Below are 23,583 nucleotides of genomic sequence, written 5' to 3'. Positions count from 1 at the left end.
GCATTTTGCATGATGTACTCTGAATATAAGTTAAATAAGCAGGGTGACAATACACAGCCTTGACATAATTCTTTCCCAATTTGGAACCACTCTGTTCTTCCATGTCCAGTTCTAACTGTTGCTTCTTCACCTGCATACAGATTTCTCAAGATACAAATCAGATGGTCTATGGTCTGGTATTCCCATCTCTTGAAGAATTTTACATTGTTTGTTGTGATCGACACAGTCAAAGGCTTTGGTGTAATCAATAAAGCAGTAGATGTTTTCTGGAACTCTCTTGCTTTTTCTATGATCCAACGGATGTTGGCAATTTGATCTCTTTTTCCTCTGCTTTTTCAAAATCCAGCTTGAACTTCTGGAAGTTCACGGTTCATGTACTGTTGAAGCCTGGCTTCGAGAATTTTTATTATTACTTTGCTGGAGTGTGAAATGAGTGCAATTGTGCAGTAAGTTGAAAATTCTTTGGTATTGCCCCTTTTTGGGATTGGAAAACTGATCTTTTCCAGTCCTGTGGCCACTGATGAGTTTTAACTGAATGTAATACTCAATGCTCCTAGAAACAGTGGCACATAGTAGATGTTCAATTATTTGTTGAATGAATCAAGAATCAGGTACAGTAGAGATGCACATTGGGCTTTCCAGCTGGCTCAGTCAGTAAAGAATCCACCTGCAATACAGGAGACCCGGATTCAATTCCTGGGTCAGGAAGATCCCTTGGAGAGGGAATGGCTACCCACTCCAGTATTCTTGTTTGGAGAATTCCATGGACAGAGGAGCCTGATGGATTACAGTCCCTGGAATCCAGAAAAGTAAGATACGACTAGGCAACTAACACTTTCACTTTTCATAGTGATTTCAAGATAACTGAATGCAACAATATTGAATAAAAATCTACAATTAACTTATATAAGGACATAAAATATTAACAATTTAATATACCAACATGAGCTACTATTTCAACTTAAATTCCCAAAGACTTCGAAATAAAATATCTTAAAGGATTTTAAAATGTTAGAATAAAGGAATACTCAAGTTACAATTTGTTCTCATTTTAATATATTTGGATTCAAATACACATATGAAAGATGAAGGTGACATTTTTCAAATGGTAAAGAATAATGCTTTCCAAGTGCTCGCCAAAAGTGATACAACTTTTAGAAATATGTTTAATCAAGAAAGGCTGATAAGAGCAATAACGAGTAACAGATTTCCATGTATATAAATGTATAAAAGTTTATTTATTCACACTATGCAAGAGAACATTCACTCTTGTTTTTGTTTATAACAAGGATTTGCAAGTGACAAGTATTAAAGTGACAGTTCAATTATTGCAGTTTAAAAAAAAAAGCCAAAAAGTAGAAAAGCAATGGAAAAACCACCATATAATTGAGTGATATGGAACTAAAGAGCCTCTTGATGAAAGTGAAAGGAGTGAAAAAGCTGGCTTAAAACTCAACATTCAAAAAATGGCATCCAGTCTCATCACTTCATTGCAAATAGATGGGGAAATAAAGGAAACACTGACAAACTTTATTTTCTTGGGCTCCAAAATCACTGCAGATGGTGACTGCAGTCATGAAAATGAAAGACACTTGCCCCTTGGGAGAAAAACTATGACCAACCTAGACAGCATATTAAAAATCAGAGACATTACTTTGCTGACAAAGGTCCACATAGTCAAAGCTATGGGTTTTTGAGTAGTCAGGTATGGATGTGAGAGTTGAATTATAAAGAAGGCTGAGTGCTGAAGAATTGATGCTTTTGAACTGTGGCATTAAAGTAGACTCTTGAGAGTCCCTTGGACTGCAAGGATATCAAACCAGTCAATCCTAAAGGAAATCAATCCTGAATATTCATTGGAAGGACTGATGTTGAAAATGAAACTCCAATACTTTGGCCAGCTGATGCAAGGAACTGAGTCCTTAGAAAAGACCCTGATGCTGGGAAAGATTGAAGACAGGAGGAGAAGGGGATGACAGAAGATGAGGTCGTTGGATGGCATCACCAACTCAACGGACATGAGTTTTAGCAAGTTCCTGGAACTGATGATCGACAGGGATGCCTGGGTTGCTGCAGTCCATGGGGTTGCAAAGAGCTGGACACGACTGAGTGACTTAGCTGAACTGAGTAATAAAAAGAACAACATATGACTGAGTATATGTTATCAAACATTCTAATATATCTACATACTTAAAATAATTAAATTTCATGCAATAATTTTGTGAATAGTAGTGGTGAGAGTCAGCACCCTTGTCTTGTTCCTGACTTTAGGAACACCATTGAGGATAATGTTTGCTGCGGGTTTGTCATATATAGCTTTAATTATGTTGAGATATGTTCCTTCTATTCCTGCTTTCTGGAGAGTTTTTATCATAAATGGATGTTGAATTTTATCAAAGGCTTTCTCTGCACCTATTGAGATAATCATGGCTTTTATTTTTCAATTTGTTAATGTGGTATATTACATTGATTGATTTGTGGATATTGAAGAATCCTTGCATCCCTGGGATAAAGCCCACTTGGTCATGGTGTATGATCTTTTTAATGTGTTGAAAGCAAAAATAAACAAATGGGATCTAATTAAAATTAAAAGCTTCTGCACCACAAAGGAAACTATAAGCGAGGTGAAAAGACAGCCTTCAGAATGGGAGAAAATAATAGCAAATGACTCAACTGACAAACAACTAATCTCAAAAATATACAAGCAACATCTGCAGCTCAAATCCAGAAAAATAAACGGCCCAATAAAAAAATGGGCTAGAGAACTAAATAGACATTTCTCCAAAGACATACAGATGGCTAACAAGCACATGAAAAGATGCTCAACTTCACTCATTATCAGAGTAATGCAAATCAAAACCAATATGAGGTATCATATCATGAGAAACGCTGGACTGGAAGAAACACAAGCTGGAATCAAGATTGCTGGGAGAAATACCAATAACCTCAGAAATGCAGATGACAACACCTTTATGGCATAAAGTGAAGAGGAACTCAAAAGCCTCTTGATGAAGGTGAAAGTGGAGAGTGAAAAAGTTGGCTTAAAGCTCAACATTCAGAAAATGAAGATCATGGCATCCGGCCCCATCACTTCATGGGAAATAGATGGGGAAACAGTGGAAACAGTGTCAGACTTTATTTTTCTGGGCTCCAAAATCACTGCAGATGGTGAGTGCAGCCATGAAATTAAAAGATGCTTACTCCTTGGAAGGAAAGTTATGACCAACCTAGATAGCATATTCAAAAGCAGAGACATTACTTTGCCAACAAAGGTCCGTCTAGTCAAGGCTATGGTTTTTCCTGTGGTCATGTATGGATGTGAGAGTTGGACAGTGAAGAAGGCTGAGCGCCGAAGAATTGATGCTTTTGAACTGTGGTGTTGGAGAAGACTCTTGAGAGTCCCTTGGACTGCAAGGAGATCCAGCCAGTCCATTCTGAAGGAGATCAGCCCTGGGATTTCTTTGGAAGGAATGATGCTAAAGCTGAAACTCCAGTACTTTGGCCACCTTATGCGAAGAGTTGACTCATTGGAAAAGACTCTGATGCTGGGAGGGATTGGGGGCAAGAGGAGAAGGGGACGACAGAGGATGAGACGGCTGGATGGCATCACTGACTTGATGGACATGAGTCTGAGTGAACTTTGGGAGTTGGTGATGGACAGGGAGGTCTGGCGTGCTGTGATTCATGGGGTCGCAAAGAGTCGGACATGACTGAGTGACTGATCTGATCTGATGAGGTCCCATTTCATGCCAGTCAGAATGGCTGTGATCCAAAAGTCTACAAGCAATAAATGCTGGAGAGGATGTGGAGAAAAGGGAACCCTCTTACACTGTTGGTGGGAATGGAAACTAGTACAGGCACTATGGATAACAATGTGGAGATTCCTTAAAAAACTGGAAATAGAACTGCCATATGACCCAGCAATCCCACTGCTGGGCATACACAATGAGGAAACCAGAATTGAAAGAGACACGTGTACCCCAATGTTCATCGCAGCACTGTGTATAATAGCCAGGACATGGAAGTGACCTAGATGTCCATCAGCAGATGAATGGATAAGCAAGCTGTGGTACATTTACACAATGGAGTATTACTCAGCCATTAAAAAGAATACATTTGAATCAGTTTTAATGAGGTGGATGAAACTGGAGCCTATTATACATACTGAAGTAAACCAGAAAGAAAAACACCAATACAGTAAAGTTACACATATATATGGAATTTATAAAGATGGTAACGACAACCCTGTATGCGGGACAGCAAGGGAGACACAGATATATAGAACAGTCTTTTGGACTCTGTGGGAGAGGGAGGCGGGGGATGATTTGGGAGAATGGCATTGAAACATGTATAATATCATATAGGAAACGAGTCGCCAGTCCAGATTCGATGCAGGATGCAGGAGGCTTGGGGCTGGTGCACTGGGATGACCCAGATGGATGGTATGGGGAGGGAGGTGGGAGTGGGGTTCAGGATGGGGAACACGTGTACACCCATGGTAGATGCTGATGTATGGCAAAACAAATACAATATTTTAAAGTAAAAAATAAAATAAATAAATAAAAGAACAAATTTAAAAAAAAAAGAAAAAATATTTGTGAATAAATGAAACATCAAATTTTTGTTGAAAAGTATGATCAAGCATAGGAATCCAACCAATCCAACCAGAGCATACAAAACAAAAGACTCTCACAGACAATACTTTTTATCAAGAAAGTAAATGACTAAAAAATGGAAATATATATATAACATCATTGGTAATAAAATAATTGCAAGTGTTATAATTAATAATAATTAAAGCTCTTTAGTGTGCCCATTTTCACATAAAACCTTTTTATGTGAATATCCAGAGATAGAAAAGATACTGAGATATATAAGTTCCGAGTAATACTGCAGTAGGCATGTATTTGCAGAAACCCCTTGGTCAGGATTTATTTTTGCAATCTTTATTGTAAAATTCAGATTTAAATATAAGAATGTAGGGAAAACCACTAAACCATTCAGGTACAACCTAAATCAAATCCCTTAAGATTACACAGTGGAAGTGATAAATAGATTCAAGGGATTAGATCTGATAGACAGAGTGCCTGAAGAACTATGGATGGAGCTTCATAACATTGTTCACCAGGTAGTGATCAAAACCATCCCCAAGAAAAGGAAATATAAGAAGGCAAAATGGTTGTCTGAAGAGGCCTTACAAATAGCTGAAAAATGAAGAGACACAAAAGGCAAAACAGAAAAGGAAAGATATATCCATTTGAATGCAGATTTCCAAAGAATAGCAAGGAGAGATAAGAAATCCCTCCTCATTGATCAATTCAAAGAAATAGAGGACAACAATAGAATAGGAAAGACTAGAGATCTCTTCAAGAAAAGTAGAGATACTGAGGGAACATTTAGGGCAAAGATGGGCTCAATAAAGGACAGAAATGGTATGGACCTAACAGAAGCAGAAGATATTAAGATGGGGTGGCAAGAATACATAGAAAAATATATATATAAAAAAAAGATCTTAATGACCCAGATAACCACAATGGTTGATCACTGACCTAGAGCCAGACTTCCTGGAATGCAAAGTCAAGTGGGCCTTAGGAAGCATCACTATGAACAAAGTTAGTGGAGGTGATGGAATTCTAGCTGAGGTCTTTCAAATCCTAAAAGATGATGCTGTGAAAGTGTGTCACTCAGTATATCAGGAAATTTGGCCATAGTGGCCACGGGACTGGTAAAGGTCAGTTTTCATTACAATCCCAAAGAAGGGCAATGCCAAAAATGTTCAACTACCGCACAATTTCACTTATTCCACATGTAAGCAAGATCATGCTAAAAATCCTCCAAGATAGGCTTCAACAGTACATGAACTGAGAACTTCCAGATGGACAAGCTGGTTTTAGAAAAGGCAGAGGAACCAGAAATCAAATTGCCAACATCCACTGAATCATAGAAAAAAAAGAAAATTCCAGAAAAAACATCTATTTCTGCTTCATTGACTACACTAAAGCATTTGACTGTGTGGATCACAACATACTGTGGAAAATTCTTCAAGAGATGGGAATTCCAGACCACTTTACCTGCCTCCTGAGAAATCTGTATGCAGGTCAAGAAGCAACAGTTAGAACTGGACTAGTTCCAAATTGGGAAAGGAATCCATCAAGGCTGTATATTGTCACTCTGTTTATTTAACTTATATTCAGAGTACATCATGTGAAATGTTGAGCTGGATGAATCACAAGCTGGAGTCAAGACTGCCAGAAAAAATATCAAAAGCCTCAGATAGGCATATGACACCATTCTTATGCTAGAAAGTGAAGAGAAACTAAAGAGCCTCTTGATGAAGGTGAAAGAGGAGAGAGAAAAAGCTAGCTACAGCTTAGCATTCAAAAAACTAAGGTCATGGCATTCGGTCTCATGACTTCATGGCAAATAAATGGAGAAACAATGGAAACAGTGACAGACTTTATTTTCTTCAGGGAATAAAGGCTATGACAAACATAAAGTGTATTAACAAGCAGAGACATTACTTTGCTGACAAAGGTCCACATAGTCAAAGGTATGGTTTTTCTGGTAGAGAGTTGGACCATAAAGAAGGCTGAATGCAGAAGAATAGATGCTTTTGAACTGTGGTATTGGAGAAGACTCTTGAGAGTCCCTTGGACTGCAAGGATATCAAACCAGTCAATCCTAAAGAAAATCAATCCTGAATATTCATTGGAAGGCCTGACTGATAATGAAGCTGAAGCTTCATTACTTTGGTCATCTGATGTGAAGTCTGACTCATTAGAAAAGACCCTGATGCTGGGAAAGATTGAAGACAGGAGGAAAAGGGAACAACAGAAGATGAGATGGTTGGATGGCATCACTGACTCAATGGACATGAATTTGAGCAAGCTCCAGGAGATGGTGAAGGACAGGAAAGCCTGGGTTGCTGCAGTCCATGGGGTCTCAAAGAGCCAGACATGACTGTGGGATTGAACAACTTGGTCAGGATCTTTCTAATTAATATGAAAACCAAGCACTTGACTTAGTGAGTGAACAAGAGTAACAACATACCATAACCTACCTTAGAACATTATAGTGATTGCAAAAATTTTTATTTATGATGTAGTCATAAATAAATGTAGTTCTCATACTACATTTATGATGTAGTCCCCTTATGCACTTCATTCCCCATTATGTTAATGATACTCAGAAGTGTTTAATGTTATGCTCAATAAAAGTGAAAGTGAAGTGGTTCAGTCATGCCCAGCTCTTTGGGACCCCATGGACTGTAGCCTACCAGGCTCCTCTGTCCATGGGATTTTCCAGGCAAGAGTACTGGAGTGGGTTGCCATTTCCTCCTCCAGGGGATCTTCCCAATCCAGGGATTGAATCCAGGTCTCTGGCACTGTAGGCAGCCACTTTACTATCTAAGCCACCAGGGAAGTGCTCAATATTTTAAACCAAATAAGAGATGGAGTCTTGATTGGAATCTCTCGGGAGGCTCCCAGTTTTCAAACACTGGAGCAGTGATTCTCAACCAAGAGTGATTTTGCAATTAAAGATATTTGGCAATATTTGAAGGGGTCCTACTGAACTCTTCTGACATACAGGACATCATCCAATGCAAGTAATCATACTTCCCAAGTATCAACACTGAGAAGGTGATGAAACCTATTCTAGACTAGCACTTCTCTAAATCCACTGCTTCTACAAATTACCAAGGATTGTATTTCAAATGTAAATTATTATTCAGTAGGCCAGATCTGGAGAAGGCAATGGCAACCCACTCCAGTGTTCTTGCCTGGAGAATCCCAGGGATGGGGGAGCCTGGTGGGCTGCTGTCTATGGGGTCGCACAGAGTCGGACACGACTGAAGCGACTTAGTAGCAGCAGCAGGCCAGATCAGGGGCCCAGGGACATGCGTTTATAACAAGACTCTAAGTGTTATTTGATAGTACAGATCCTGGCCTGTGGATGACAATTTGAGTAGCAAGAAAGTGGTCTGTGTTAGATTCAGGTGTAAGTAGTTTTAGGCCTTCACTCAGAATCCTCCAATCTTTCTTAATTTTGAAAGAAAAGATTTTTGGTCACTTGTTAGGTAGTGATAAATTTGTGTTTGATTTTTTATAAAAGTATTAGTGAAGTCACTCAGTCGTGTCCAACTCTTTGCGACCCCATGGACTGTAGCCCAGCAGACTCCTCTGTCCATGGGTTTCTCCAGGCAAGAATACTGGAGTGGGTTGCCATTTCCTTCTCCAGGGGATCTTCCCAACCCAGGGATCAAATCCAGGTCTCCCGCATTGCAGGCAGACACTTTAACCTCTGAGCCACCAAAGTGACATCAAGTAATTTCTATTAGGATAATATTTTGTAGTAGTCACAATAAGATCCTCCAAAAGATTTCTACAGAAAATCTCAAGAACTTTGGAATAGCCTAGTTTACATAACTAGTTTAATTAAAATAGCAGAGGAAATAAGGTTGCTGATCATTTATCTTGATATAAGAATATTAGCACACCCCAGTACACCAGCCGCAAGCTTCCTGTATCCTGCATCAAACCTGGACTGGCGATTCATTTCTTATATGATATTATACATGTTCCAATGCCCCAAATTATCCCCTGCTCCCTCTTCCACAGAGTCCAAAAGACTGTTCTATACATCTGTGTCTCTTTTGCTGTCTCACATACAGGGTTATCATTACCATCTTTCTAAATTCCATATATATGCGTTAGTATACTGTATTGGTGTTTTTCTTTCTGGCTTACTTCACTCTGTATAATTGGCTCCAGTTTCATCCACCTCATTAGAATTGATTCAAATGTATTCTTTTTAATGGCCAAGTAATATTCCATTAGATGTTGATGTATGGCAAAACCAATACAATATTTTAAAGTAATTAGCCTCTAATTAAAATAAATAAATTTAAATTAAAATAATAATAATAAAACAATGAAAAAAAAAAAGAAAGCATCACACACACAAAAAAAGAATATTAGCACAGATATCCAGGTCAGACTTATACAATTATGATGATTTTTCTAACCATTCAAGAGAGGGGAAGAATTGGAATTAGAGAGAGTGTTAAAATGCCATACACCTGGATTTGAATATGGAGGAAGGACCATGAACTATGGAATGGTGGTAGCCACTAGAAGTAAAACAGAAAATTGAATGCAACCTGTTCTGGAGTATTCTTAAGGATCACAGTCTTGTAGATATCTAAATTTTTGCTCAATTAGACTTCGGGCCTCTGACCTTACATAATTTTATGACAGGTACTTTTTTTACCCACTGGTGTGGTAATTTGTTATTGGAGCAATCAGATCAGATCAGTAGCTCAGTCATGTCCAACTCTTTGTGACCCCATGAATTGCAGCACGCCAGGCCTCCCTGTCCATCACCAACTCCCAGAGTTCACTGAAACTCACATCCATTGAGTTAGTGATGCCATCCAGCCATCTCATCCTCTGTCGTTCCCTTCTCCTCCTGCCCCCAATCCCTCCCAGCATCAGAGTCTTTTCCAATGAGTCAACACTTCACATGAGGTGGCCAAAGTACAGGAGTTTCAGCTTCAGCATCATTTCTTCCAAAGAAATCCCAGAGCTGATCTCCTTCAGAATGCACTGGTTGAATCTCCTTGCAGTCCAAGGGACTCTCAAGAGTCTTCTCCAACACCACAGTTCAAAAGCATCAATTCTTCAGCGCTCAGCCTTCTTCACCATCCAACTCTCACATCCATACATGACCACAGGAAAAACCATAGCCTTGACTAGACGGACCTTTGTTGGCAAAGTAATGTCTCTGCTTTTCAATATGCTACCTAGGTTGGTCATAACTTTCTTTCCAAGGAGTAAGCGTCTTTTAATTTCATGGCTGCACTCACCATCTGCAGTGATTTTGGAGCCCAGAAAAATAAAGTCTGACACTGTTTCCACTGTTTCCCCATCTATTTCCCATGAAGTGATAGGACCGGATGCCATGATCTTCATTTTCTGAATGTTGAGCTTTAAGCCAACTTTTTCACTCTCCACTTTCACTTTCATCAATAGGAACCTAAAATATATTTGTTCAATCATCTACTGTTTCTACGAGCTGAGCTAAAGATTTTCAATTCACACAATAAGCTTCTCTTAAATACGGCATTTTGTGTTGTATTCCTACCATATATAGGAGGAAATCAGAGTCGCTTTAGAGATCTTTACCCCATTAGTTTATACAGAGAATTTTTATTTATCTAAATGTAAATGTGGCTCTGATTCTGAGGCCTTTGAAATTTAAGATAGGAAAAGTACCTCATTATTGAAATTAATATCCTACTTTAAATCTTTGTGTTAACATTTCTACATTCTTTCTAGTTTGTGTTAATTCCAGCATTCTTTTTTTTTTTTTCTTACTCTATCCTTCCAACTTTCCCTCAAGTTTTCCTTCAACACAATAGGTGAGATTACTAATGAGACTGTGTGCAATATATATATATATATATATATATATATATATATATATATGAGTGGGTTTATTTCAGAGACTGGTGGATACAAATGAAGGCACATATAAACATATACGTACTCCTAACCTTGAACATGGTTTGTGGACTCAGCAAATATTTCTACACATTGCAGCATCCATACCTCACAACATCCAAGTGAAGCTAGAATTTATCATCTCATATTTCCTTATGAAATGAAAACTGAGGCTCAGGGCCATTATATTGTTAACAACATTACAAAGAAATTAAAACTTATTGTGCACCTTTTTAAATTATTCACAAATGGAACCATGTAATATACTCTTAATTTTTGAAATTTAAAAAAACTGTATATTTTAAAAATGTGCAGTTTACTGTATGTAATTACATGTTAATGAATTAGCTAAAAATTAAACATTTCTGAATTAAAACATGAATTAAACCATGCTGCATGGTTTAGGGTAATATGCTAAGCACAGGTAGTTGAGTCACACCTAAAATTGATTGAGATAGCTCTTTTAGGAAGAAAGAAAAGTGTCAGAGTGTTTTGTTTATATATTTTATATCACATATGTCATTTAAATATGATATTTAAATTATCCATTGACTTTTACTGATTATGAAAGAAATTAGAATGGGGAAAATATTTCATTTAGAGAATTGGAAAGAATCATATTCGTAGGAAGCAGCAATGGAATTTCTTCAAGCAGAAGCAGAAAGATATAATTACACCAAACAATCCTTCACTCCAGTGATAAATCTCTTTACACACAATGAAATCACATACACCAATAAGTAAATGGCACCATGAAAAAGTTTGCATAGAAATAATCTGACATGAATTTTTGCTACATCATACTTAAGGTCCCCTCTGACTCCACATCTTATAACGCCAAACTCTTTATTGAAATTTTTGTTTCACATACACACCAATTAGAGGTATGATTTTGATGCTCACTTTGCCAGTGATTCATGTAGGTAAAGTGGACATTGAGCTACATGGAGAACAGTACACTGTGAGGGCATAAAAGCAGATGACATACTATGAAACACACTATTTGTTAATGTCTACAGTTTCAGAAAGAGCAATTACAGTGGTGATGTTCCAAGGTATGAAGAACCAAAATGTGATAAAATGTAGTTTCATATTTTTCTCTTCTATGATATTATGTAATAGGTTTGGGTATACAGTTTTTTTCCATAGAAGTAGCAAAATTCATGATAATTCTTTAGTAAAATGAAATAAAATTTACTCAGTAAAAAGTAGATCATTTCAGAATTTATTCTTAAGAAATGGGTGAAGTCTCATGAGATAAATTGGAATTTATATATATTTCACACAAGAGTTTGAAACAATTTGAGAGAATAGAAAAATGACAAAAGAAAAAACTTAGATAACAGAGAAAAGTTTATAAAGGATGTTTTTAAAATTGTATAAAGTGAAGTGAAGTCTCTCAGTTGTGTCTGACTCTTTGCGACCCCATGGACTGTAGCCTACCAGGCTCCTCTGTCCATGGGATTTCCCAGGCAATAGTCCTGGAATGGATTGCCATTTCTTTCTCCAGAGGATCTTCCCAACCCAGGGATCGAGCCCGGGTCTCCCACACTGTAGACAGATGCTTTACCATCTGAGCCACTAGGGAAGTCCTTAAAATTCTATAGAGAAGTTGAAATAAAAGAAATGGAAATACCAGGCTATAAATTGAAGAAGCAATAACTGTCATCACAATCTGAACAAAGAATCACAATATCTGCCTATGAGGCTTTGAGTTCTGCTATCATGGGCATTTTTTCAGTCCAAGATCAAATGGCCCTATTAAAAAGTTTCCATCCCAAAGAATCTTTTCAGAGCCTTCTTTATGTCTTTATTTCTCAGACTGTAGATGAAGGGATTCAGCATGGGTATGACCACAGTGTACATCACTGAGGCTATTACACTTGCTTCTGAGCTGTGGGTACCAACAGAACTAAGGTATACTCCTAAACATGTACAATAAAATAAGGAGACAACAGAGAGGTGAGATGCACAGGTGGAAAATGCTTTATACTCTAAGATAGGACACTATCTTAGAGTAAGAGTAAAGGATACCAGCCAGGGAAACAACCCCAAGAATTCCAGATCCAAAATACAGCACTACGTTATTGACGAAGGTGTCAGAACAGGCAAGCTGGATTAGCTGTTTGATTTCACAAAAAAAAAGTGGTGGATTTCCAAGTCTGAGCAGAAGGACAATCACAATATCTTTAAGCTGTGTAATAAGGAGTTCAGGACACTAATGATCCAGGACTCTAGAACCAGCCATCCACAGAGCTGGGAGTTCAGGGTGACTGTGTAATGCAGGGGGTGGCAAATGGCCATGAAGCGATCATAGGCCATCACAGTCAGGATAAAGTCATCTAATCCTGCAAAGAGAATGTAAAAATGCATCTTGACAATGCAGCCTTCATAAGTTATGACTTTGATCTGTATCTGAACATTTTGCAGCATCTTTGGGATAGTGGTGGAGGTGAAGCAGATGTCTACAAAGGACAGGTTGGAGAGGAAGAAGTACATGGGGGTGTGGAGGTGGGAGTCTGAGCTGACAGCCAAGATGATGAGCAGGTTTCCAAACACAGTGATCAGGTACATGGAGAGGAAAAGCCCAAATATGAGGGGCTGCAGTTCTGGTACCTCTGAAATTCCCATGAGAAGAAATTTTGAAATGTGTGTATTGTTCCCTAGTTCCATATGGTGAAGGTGACTCTTGGGGGAAAAAAGAACAAAATGACTAATTTTCCCTGAAATTGGCATAACTCACATAGCTAAAATACTATAATTTCTATTTTGCTTGTAAGAAACTGATGCTAATATATTGTATATAGACAGATCCTCCCTGAGGATGTATCCCATTTCATCTCTCACCAGATATTTTTATCACATTGTCAGCATACTTCCAAAGAGTTCATGTATTTTCAGTTTTTTTGTTTGTTTGTTTGTTTTTGTTTTTACTATACAATATTGTATTGGTTTTGCCATACATCAACATGATACCGGGTGCTTGGGGCTGGTGCACTGGGATGACCCAGAGGGATGGTAATGGGAGGGAGGTGGGATGGGGGTTCAGGATGGGAAACACGTGTATTTTCAGTTTTAATGAGAAATTCTTTCAGATATTTGAGGAATATTTTATATTGAGGGCCAACATGCTCCAAGAACATATAAGGAATAAGTAGAGGTACTGAAAAACAAATTTCCCACAATCCAAGGATGGTAAAAGATGATATTCAAATAAATATATTTTATGTCAGAAGGTGAACGATGTTTTGAAGAAAACAAAAACAGATATAAAGGAGCGAATAGGAGGGAAATTTATTATGTACTGAGTGTTCAGGCAAGGCCAACAAACAAGAGGTTATTTGAAGAGATGTTAAGAAAGAAACAGAAGAATATAGTATGACACCAGGAGAAGTGTGTGGCTGGAAGAGGCAACAGCCACTGCAAAGGTCCTGAGCAAGACACTTGTTCCACATGTTTGAATGCAAACAAGGAAGCCAGAGGAATGAGCAGGAGGGGGAGTGACTAGAGATGGTGTCAGGGATGCTGAGGATCAAAGTGGCCTCTCTGCTACAACTGACACCTCAGTTCACAGAGAATTCCTCCTTCCATGTTGTTCTTTGCACTTAATTAATTTTCTTGCAAAAATGTCCTATGAGTTTTATTAGATCCTTTTCATAGTTTCATCTGTTGATTGAGTTCTGGCCTCTGTGAACTTCTCATGCCAACTTAATATATGAGTCCAGTTGCCTCTGCTTTAAGAACTGCTCTCACTTCACAAGGCACAGGCACACACACCCCACAGCCTCCTGAACTACATTACTGGCATGAATTTCTCATTTAGAACCAACCTCCTTGGGCCATGGGTGGTTACAACTCAAGTTGGTCAGATCAGATTACCTTTCTCCTAAACAATGTTTTAACGGTACCCAGAAATTTTAGTTCATAAGCTTCTGAGACAGTAATAAAGTTAGGGTTCCTTTTAACTACAACCACTTTGTGTCCTGTGTTTAAAGAAATATAAAAAGTATGGGAGAGAAAGATAAAATGAAGGGAAAAGATCTAACAAGCTCAAATCATCCCTGAGACAATGGGACAAAGAAAACCCTCCTTGGTTTGGCAACATTTCAACTTTAGCTACATCTCCTTGATGCCCAGGAAAAATCAGAAAGAAACATATCTCTTTTCCAATGAGAGAAATTATATCTAAATGATGTGAAAAACCAAAACCATACAGATATAATATCCCAAGAGAAGAATAAGTAAAGATAGCAAACTCACAATTCAAAAATAAAAACACACAAAATATGACGTTTCATATGTGTTACATAAAGCAGTAGAAGATGTCTTTCCTGTGCTTTTCCATATAATCTGACCTTTTTCTGTGTGGTCTGATAGTGAATGAGGCAAGCCTTGTCTCTTTTTTTCTTACGAGTCATAATTTGTTTGCTACTGTTGGTCTTAATGTTTTCACTTTTTTAATTAATCCAATGGGCATACTTCAAGTCTAGTTCTGGTCTTTGACCAACAGGCAAAGGCCTTTCCAGACCTTACTTTATAGAGTAGGCCATGGAAATTCCTTCTCTTATTCTGGATAAATTTCTTTACATGATTTAAGCCTGAGGACTGTATTTTATTTCAGTGTACTGTGACATTGTCACTATATTGCAAGATGCTAATCATCAGAGACTTAAATTGCCTCATTCAATTCTTATTTTCCCAGGTCTGTGAATATATTTGCATTTATTTAAAAAACACACTGAAGAAAAATATAAATTATTAAATGACATAATATGGCTAAATTATGAAACCAGTTAAAAGGGTGATTTCACACAACTGTATTAAAGAAAACTGAATGGAAGAGCAAAAGCTGACTGAAGCATGATATATATAATAGGAGTAATTAAGCACTTATGACATGAATGAAGAATTAATTTAGAAAAGACCTTGGCTCAAGAGAATATAACATAGAATGATCCAGAAATTTCTGGCAAGTAGCAAATGTTTTGCTATTATTTGTTGAATGATTAAGAATTAGGTCCCTTTAGATATGAACAGTATCCTATGGGATGGTTGCATCCTATTTGGTTGGAAAATGCTGGATTGTTGAATAAAAGCTGGAGTAAATGGCCACCTATCTAGAAGGAAATTAAGTAGTTCCTTATCTGACACATCTTTTTAAAATGGACTAAAGACCCCAGTGCAAAAGTAAGCAGTACTCTTTAGACGAATATATGAAAAACTACATTGGAACTACTTTTCCATTGATATTAGAAACACGGATAACTTTTAACTCAGGATTCCTCAGTCTCTGCACAATTGGACATTCTCTGCCAGATTCTTCTCTGGGTCTGGGTCTGTCCTATAAATTGCAAGATATTTAGAAGCATCCTTGCCCACCACTTACCCATCATCAGTGTGACAGTGAATAATGTCTAGAAATATTGCTTAAAGTTTCCTGGGGGACACAATTATCCTTGGTTGAGAAAAATAATATTAAACTAAGAATTCCAAAGTACTTTTGTAGCAGTGATATAATAGTCACTTATTTATAAATAATATAATACACCACCAAATGTCTGAGTCACACAGCCACACCATGCAGTATTATACAGATATGGAAATAATGAATCAGCATTATACTGGTTGATTGGAAGCAAGTCCCTGAGGTATTATTGAGAAAGAAACAAAAGAGGGACAAATTGTAGAAAACATTAAACATAATGACTATTTGTCACTAAAATATAAAGACCATTTATCATAAATTCAGAATTGTATTGAATCATTTGTGTAAAAGTATATAAGTATGTATAAGAACACATTTTATTTTTTAATTAAATTTATTTATTTTTGCAGGGAGCTGCCCGTGAGAACAGGGTCCTTTATCTAAAGGACACAGCTCTGGGAGCTGCCTCAGTCCTTGAGGGTTTGCTTGCAAACATAGCTCTCTGTCCCACCACCCCAGAGATTAGGTGCTTATTTACTGCAGGCACCTGGAGTTCTGTGCAAACTTCTCACGCACAGAGAAATGTTATCTGGTGTAAGAAATAATAACAGGGTGCCATTCCCATGCTCTCAAGATTTCTTGTGACTGTTTGTAAGATGTGTAGGTCAAACAAAGAAAATGTTAACTGTCTTGTCTTTCTCATGCTCTTCTGTATAAATATGAGATGCTGAATAAAGTTGGTGTCAGACTGCGTCCCTTTGTGGAGACGTGTCTGAACCTCTCGACCCCCTCTTTGTTGTAGATTTCTCTTGCTTTAGTTTCTTTTCTCAGCCCCGCCGTGCACGTTCTCGGGACCTGATCGACTTTGCCGGCTGGCACCTGCAGGTGGCGCCCGAACAGGGACTCGGGAATCTGAGCGCGACCGCCGCCCGCCAAGATTGAAGTAAGTGACAAGGAATTCCTAATTAATTAAAGTAAAAGGGCAGGGAGTGTTACTGTCGAGAGTAATAAATCATAGGAAAAGGCAATAGCCGCCAGTTATTTGTACATATGTTGAAAACTATGTTAAAGGGTAGGGGAATTCATGTAAATAAGTTACAGCTAGAGAAGTTTTTACTTTTTATAGAAGAGGTTTGTCCCTGGTTTCCAGAGGAAGGAACAGTTAGTCTGGAAACTTGGAAAAAAAAGTAGGAAAACAATTGCAGACTATTACATGGTCCCAATCGTGTTCCTGTGGATGCTTTTTCTTTGTGGACTCTCATAAGAGACTGTCTGGATCCTGAACATGAGGGGCATAAAATTAAAACGGCTCTCAGGGATTCCACAGGACCCGAAGTTGCAGAGCCTTCCGCCCCTCCGCCTGAGCCGCTTTATGCTGTGCCTGAGGGAACAGCTTGTAAGGCTGGAGGGAGTGATGATATGTTAAGCTTTGATGAACAGGAAGAGTTAAATTAACAAGCGGCTCAGTACCATAGAAAGAATATGCCTTGGGAGATGACGGTTAACATGCAATCCCCCTCGAGAAAAGGGGAATTAAAGCATTCAGGGCTTTCTGAAGAACAGCTGGAAAATTTAATTCAGAAGATTGTTATAGCAGTAAAGAAGGATGCACAGGGAGATTCCCACTCCAGTCAGCCTGTGCCTCCAGCATGTCCTCCCTTGGTTCTTGCTGGACTCGATCCACCTCCGCCTTTTGTAGAACTGCAAGAGCTTATATCTATCCCTGCTTCTTTGCCCAGTGAAAACATAAAAATTAGAAGTGAGATATTATTATCTACTCTTCAACAAGCGATTAAGAGAGCTAATGAAGAAGGAGAACATATTCCTGGGTTTTCAGGAATCTATCCAGTATTTGAAAATGCTCAACAGCAGAGGTATTATGAACCGCTGCCCTTTAAGCAACTTAAAGAGTTAAAAATGGCTTGTGCACAATACGGCCCAACTGTGCCATTTACTCAGGCTATTATAGAGGCTTTAGGAAATCAAAATCTGCCACCTAATGATTGGAAACAGGTTGCTCGGGCTTGTTTATCTGGAGGAGATTATTTACTATGGAAATCTGAGTTTGCTGAGCAGTGTGGGATCACAGCTGATATCAATTGGCGACAGGGACTGAACACCACTTATGAAATGATGGTGGGAGAAGGAGATTATCGAGACACTAATAGTCAACTTAATTATTTGCCTGGAGCCTACCCTCAGATTAGTGCTGCGGCTCTATGAGCATGGAAAAAGCTTCCAAATTCTGATAAAAAGACTGAAGATTTATCTAAAATTCGCCAGGGGCCAGATGAACCATATCAGGATTTTGTTGCCTGCCTGCTTGAGGCAATTGGTAAAGTGATAGGGGATGAGCAGGCGGGGATGGTGTTGGCTAAACAGCTTGCTTATGAGAATGCCAATTCAGCTTGTCAAGCTGCCTTGAGACCTTACAGAAAAAAGGGAGGCTGATCCGATTATGTACGGATTTGTGCCAATATCGGCCCTTCGTACGTTCAAGGCATAACTTTGGCCACAGCATTACAAAGAAAGACAGTCAAAGAAGTACTGTATCAACAACAAAAGCGAGATAAGGGATAGAATTTTGCAATTTGCTCACTATCACCAATTTCTCTTCCCAAAAATCATTGTTTCTCAGCCCCTTGCTGACACCCTAACTGTATTTACTGATGGCTCTTCTAATGGAATAGCTAGTTTGATTATACAGGACAATACTGCCACCTGGCGTACTAATTATAAGTCTGTTCAAGAAGTAGAACTATTTGCCGTTTTTCAGGCTTTATTACAAATCTCTGCTCCATTTAATTTATATTCAGACAGTCAATATATCATAAGAGCCTTAAACACTATTGAAACTGTTCCATTTATTGGTACCCTGAATTCTACTATTCAAACTCTTTTTCGTGATATACAACATTTAATTTGTTCCAGAGTTAATAAATGCTATTTCGGTCATATTCATGCTCACTCTGGGCTTCCTGGACCTTTAGCACGAGGCAATTCTTTGGCTGACAAAGCTACACGTATGATATTTCCTTCATTGGAGCAAATGGCAAAAACTTCTCACAGTTTACACCATCAAAACAGCAATAGCTTAAGACTTCAATCTGGCATTACTCGAGAAGCTGCCAGACAGATTATTAAGCAATGTCAAACATGTCCTCAATTTTTTAGCATCCCCTATTATGGAATTAATCCCCGAGGATTGTTGCCAAATGACATATGGCAAATGGATGTTACCCATATTCCTGAATTTGGTAAACAAAAATTTGTTCATGTTACTATTGACACCTTCTCCAGCTTTTTACAGGCCTCTCTACAATCCAGAGAATCTAGCAAACATTGTATAGCTCATTGCATTAAATGTTTTGCTGTTATGGGAACCCCTAAGACCATAAAAACAGACAATGGTCCAGGATACACTGGAAAAAAATTTCAACTCTTTTGTACACAATTGTCTATCTCACATAAAACGGGTATCCCTTATAATCCTCAAGGTCAAGGAATTATTGAACGGGCACATCAAACTCTCAAACATCAATTGCAAAAACTAAAGAAGGGGGAATTGTATCCCAATACCCCCTCCAACTCTCTAAACCATGCTTTATTTGTTCTAAATTTTTTACAATTGGATATAAGTGGCCATTCAGCAGCACAGTGATTTTGGAATTTTGATGCATGAACAATAAGACCTAAAGTCTTTTGGAAAGACCCACTTGTGGGAAAATGGTATGGACCAGATCCTGTACTAATCTTGGGACAAGGGCATGTTTGTGTTTTCCCACAGGATGCCAAAGCACCGCGCTGGCTGCTGGAAAGGTTGGTACGCACAGCGGAGACGATCGCTAGTAAACCAGATGAAGAGATTGACTATTCAAGAGCATGATGAATTACCATCTCGGCAACAACTTCAGGCATTGATGCGAGAGGCACAGAATCGTGTTGCTGTACAGGGCGATCTGATATCGCCTTTAAGCTTTCTGATAACCTTATTAATTATCTTAAATCAGATTAATACTGCACATTCTGAAGAATATTCAAATGCTTACTGGGCTTATTTTCCCGATCCTCCCCTTCTCCAACCAGTGGGCTGGGAGGGTCGGTCCATTCCCATATACACTAATGATACTGTGGCTTTGGGTGGTTTTTCAGATAAACATATTATTCCTAATCAAGTTAATTTTTCTTATCATGGAGTGTTTGATCGCTTACCTATTTGTCTGTCTAGATATTTTAATTCAACAGGATGTCTTTTTGTTGGGGAGTCAGGATATGCTGATTATGACAATGGTGGGAGCCTATATATTCCTGGAGTAACGAAAGAATCTGGAACTCCTCAACATCGTAATGGAACTGGTCCTTTAGATATCCCTTTCTGCGACTTTGGAACAAGGGGAAGAGTCACTGCTGCACGATGGAAACTGTGTCGAGATGGAACTGCTACGGTTTATAACATATTTGGGACAAATGAGTCATTGTGGGACTGGTCTCCAGACTCGGCCCGAAACCCTGGATCTCAGGACAATAGGAAATTTGCATCCCGTATTTGGAACTTCGGCAGCTCTAAAGTGTTCCAAACAGAAATCTGGAAATTAGCTGCTGCCCTTGGATGTGAGGGTTCCTACCTTCAGGTGGGATCGAAAGTGAGACACGGTTATTTATGGAATCTCACCATGAGGTACCCTCGTGCATGTGTGTCTCACCCTTATGCTTTACTAGTAGGATTTGTAAATATACAACCTGGGTTGTGAAATTATGATGTAACTTGTAACAATTGTACCTTAACTAACTGCATTAGGGGAATTACTAATCAAACTAGGGTTTTAGTCTTAAGACAGCCTGCTTTTGTTATGGTTCCTGTAAAGATTAATGGGTCTTGGTATGATGAAAGAGGACTTGAACTTTGGAGAGAAGTAGAGGGTGCTTTAATGCGTTATCGCAGGGGAATAGGGTTAATAATTCTGGGATTTTTAGCTTTGGTAACCCTTATTGCCTCCTCGATTACTGCAGCCCTGACCCTGGCACACTCAGTGCAAACTGCAACTTTTGTTAATAATCTGGCACAAAATGTATCCGTTACCTTGGGGACTCAAGAAGATATTGACAAAAAGCTAGAGGATCGATTAAATGCCCTTTATGATGTTGTAAAAATTTTAGGTGAAGAGGTTCAAAGTATAAAGTTGAGATTACAGGTACAATGTCATGCAGATTTTCGATGGATCTGTGTTACCCCAAAAAAATATAATGGTAGTATAACTGCTTGGGATAAGGTGAAAACTCATTTAGAAGGTATTTGGCATAATGAAAATATTTCCTTAGATTTGCTGCATCTACATCAGGAAATAATGAGCATTGAAAATGAACCTAGGCCTGATTTGGATGTTGCAAAAAGAGCTGAGTCTTTTGTTAAATAACTTTTTCAACATGTACCTACTGTCAATAGTATTTGGTACTTGGGAGCAGCCATAGGAGGACTATTCTTAATAATTTTAACTGTTTTATTTCTTGCACCTTGTTTAATTAAAAACCTGATTGATGATCTATGTATGATAAAGGCTTCCATCTATGGAAATGGTCTGCGGTTGAAGGAACATAAGCGTACGCCTATATAAAAAGAAAGGGGGAGATGCGGGGAGCTGCCCATGAGAACGGGGTCCTTTATCTAAAGGACACAGCTCTGGAAGCTGCCTCAGTCCTTGAAGGTTTGCTTGCAAACATAGCTCTCTGTCCCGCCACCCCAGAGATTAGGCGCTTATTTACTGCAGGCACCTGGAGTTCTGTGCAAACTTCTCACGCACAGAGAAATGTTATCTGGTGTAAGAAATAATAACAGGGTGCCATTCCCATGCTCTCAAGATTTCTTGTGACTGTTTGTAAGATGTGTAGGTCAAACAAAGAAAATGTTAACTGTCTTGTCTTTCTCACGCTCTTCTGTATAAATATGAGATGCTGAATAAAGTTGGTGTCAGACTGCGTCCCTTTGTGGAGACGTGTCTGAACCTCTTGACCCCATCTTTGTTGCAGATTTCTCTTGCTTTAGTTTCTTTTCTCAGCCCCGCCGTGCACGTTCTCAGGACCTGATCGACTTTGCCAGCTGGCACCGGCAATTTAACTAGAGGCTAATTACTTTACAATATTGTATTGGTTTTGCCATACATCAACATGAATCCTCCACGGGTGTACACGTGTTCCCAATCCTGAACCCCCCTCCCACTTCCCTCCCCATACCATCCCTCTGGGTCATCCCAATGCACCAGCCCCAAGCATCCTGTATCCTGCATGAACCTGGACTGACGATTCGTTTCTTATATGATATTATACAAGTTTCAATGCCATTCTCCCAAATTATCCCCCCCCACAGAGTCCAAAAGACTGTTTATACATCTGTGTCTCTTTTGCTGTCTCCCATACAGGGTTATCATTACGATTTTTCTAAACCAATACAGTATACTAACGCATATATATAGAATTTAGAAAGATGGTAACGATATACGGAATTTAGAAAGAACACATTTTAGAAAGAGATTTTTCAAAAACTAAAAACTTATGGAACAAAATATATCGGTGAGAGTACAATTATGTTAAGTATATTGTTTCCTGAGCAATATGCCATGTGCTAAGTAACTTCAGTCATGTCAGACTCCATGTGACCCTATGGACTGTAATTTGCCAGTAGCCTCCATCTGGCCAAAGGATTCTCCAGGCAAGAACTGTGGAGTGAGCTGCCATGCCCTCCTTTAGGGGATCTTCACAATGCAGAGATCGAACCTGCATCTCTTAATTCTCCTGCATTGGCAGATGGGTTCTTTACCATTAGTACACCTGCGGAGCCCCTTCCTGAACAATAGGATCTAATAAAATTGAATGAAAATCTACAAATAACTGATAAAAAGACACAAAAGAGTAAAAATTTAACAATATTAACATGGATCTCTAATTCAAGATCAAATTGCCAAAGATTTGGAAGTGAAAAAATATAACAGAAGAACATTTATGAAGTGAGGAAGGAGCAGTATCTAAGTTATAATTTTATCTTATATGTAGAGAGAGGAATTCAAATATGGCTATAGAATGTAAGTCAAATGGTAAAGAATTATGATCAGAGGCGATGCAATTTTTAGGAAAAGACTTAATCAGAAGGCTGAAAGGAATAACTAATGAGAAACTCTTAATAGAAGTAAATATGTATAAGTTGTCTATCACCACTAAGAATGCTAAATAACTATCACTTTCCTTTCTTGCTTACAGCAAGAGTTGACACATTTAGAATATTAAAGTGACAAATTATTATGGTAAGAAAAATAGCAGTAAAGAGCAATGAGTGGTATGTACTGTGCAGCATGGTGACTATAGTTCATAATACTCTTTTTAGCATAATTGAAAGTTGCTAAGAGACAGTATATGCTAAAAGCTCCCCTCACAAGAAATAAACTGTAACTATATGTGGTGACAGATGTTAAGGAGATTTACTGTAGTGATCATTTAGCAGTATAAACAAGTATTAAATCATTATGCTGTGTACCTGTAACTCATATATCGTTGTAGGTCAAATACCCAAATTCTTTTGAAAAGCAATGAAGAGAATGTTGGCAGATTTGACCAACAAAATTTATCAGTTCTTATGCAATCTCACAAATATATCTATGCATATATAAA

The 23,583-nt window shown here is 38.4% G+C and overlaps 2 pseudogenes; one reads left to right on the top strand and one right to left on the bottom strand.

Moving 5' to 3' along the window:
• Positions 1 to 12,263: 12,263 nt before the first annotated feature.
• On the bottom strand, positions 12,264 to 13,175 carry LOC129641975 (olfactory receptor-like protein OLF4; annotated as a pseudogene).
• A 3,820-nt stretch (positions 13,176 to 16,995) lies between these two features.
• On the top strand, positions 16,996 to 19,077 carry LOC129641974 (endogenous retrovirus group K member 10 Gag polyprotein-like; annotated as a pseudogene).
• Positions 19,078 to 23,583: the final 4,506 nt, after the last annotated feature.

Source organism: Bubalus kerabau, chromosome 1 (genome assembly GCF_029407905.1).
Source record: "Bubalus kerabau isolate K-KA32 ecotype Philippines breed swamp buffalo chromosome 1, PCC_UOA_SB_1v2, whole genome shotgun sequence".
Taxonomy (NCBI): Eukaryota; Metazoa; Chordata; class Mammalia; order Artiodactyla; family Bovidae; genus Bubalus; species Bubalus kerabau.
This window is presented reverse-complemented; position numbering and strand designations above follow the sequence as displayed.